The sequence below is a fragment of the Aptenodytes forsteri genome, unplaced genomic scaffold (assembly GCF_000699145.1).
Source record: "Aptenodytes forsteri isolate BGI_AS27 unplaced genomic scaffold, ASM69914v1 Scaffold260, whole genome shotgun sequence".
Classification (NCBI taxonomy): Eukaryota; Metazoa; Chordata; class Aves; order Sphenisciformes; family Spheniscidae; genus Aptenodytes; species Aptenodytes forsteri.
In genome coordinates this window covers 1,048,780-1,049,354 of record NW_008795557.1, presented here as the reverse complement: position 1 = coordinate 1,049,354, position 575 = coordinate 1,048,780, and the positions used below count along the sequence as shown (strand labels likewise).

The 575-nt window shown below is 49.9% G+C and overlaps 1 non-coding gene across 1 annotated transcript; it reads right to left on the bottom strand.

Moving 5' to 3' along the window:
* Positions 1-294: 294 nt before the first annotated feature.
* TRNAF-GAA lies at positions 295-367 on the bottom strand. Its single transcript has one exon. It is a non-coding gene; the product is annotated as a tRNA-Phe (tRNA).
* Between the last annotated feature and the right edge of the window lie 208 nt (positions 368-575).

Sequence of the window (575 nt, the reverse complement as noted above, 5' to 3'; positions counted from 1 at the left end):
AGAATGTTTGGAAGGGACCTCTGGAGGTCGTCTGGTCCAACCCCCTGCTCTAACAGGGCCACCTAGAACCAGTTGCCCAAGACCACATCCAGGCGGCTTTTGAATATTGGAGAATGGAGACTCCACAACTTCTCAGGGCAACCAGTCCCAGGTCTCTCATCCTCTCCTCATATGAAAGATGCTCCAGTCCCTTCATCATCTTCACGGCCCTTTGCTGGGCTCTCTTCAGTAGCTCCATATCTCTCTTGTACTGGAGAGCCCAGCACTGGGCACAAAAAAACTACAGGAAAACACTGCTGAAGCCCGGGCTTGAACCAGGGACCTTCAGATCTTCAGTCTAACGCTCTCCCAGCTGAGCTACTTCAGCCCTGCCGTGGCACTAATTTTCACAAAACCTGTTGGAACATAATTATCTTTCAGCCTTTTCAGACAAGAGTAGTTGACATTAGCTTGTGAGTCAAAGAAGTTGCTTCAGGGAACAGGATACAGACAGACTGGGCTCAAAAGCAACGGTCCAATCATCCGCACCAACACAGGCTCCTTGCCAATGTACACCACCTCTGTATGTGTGTATG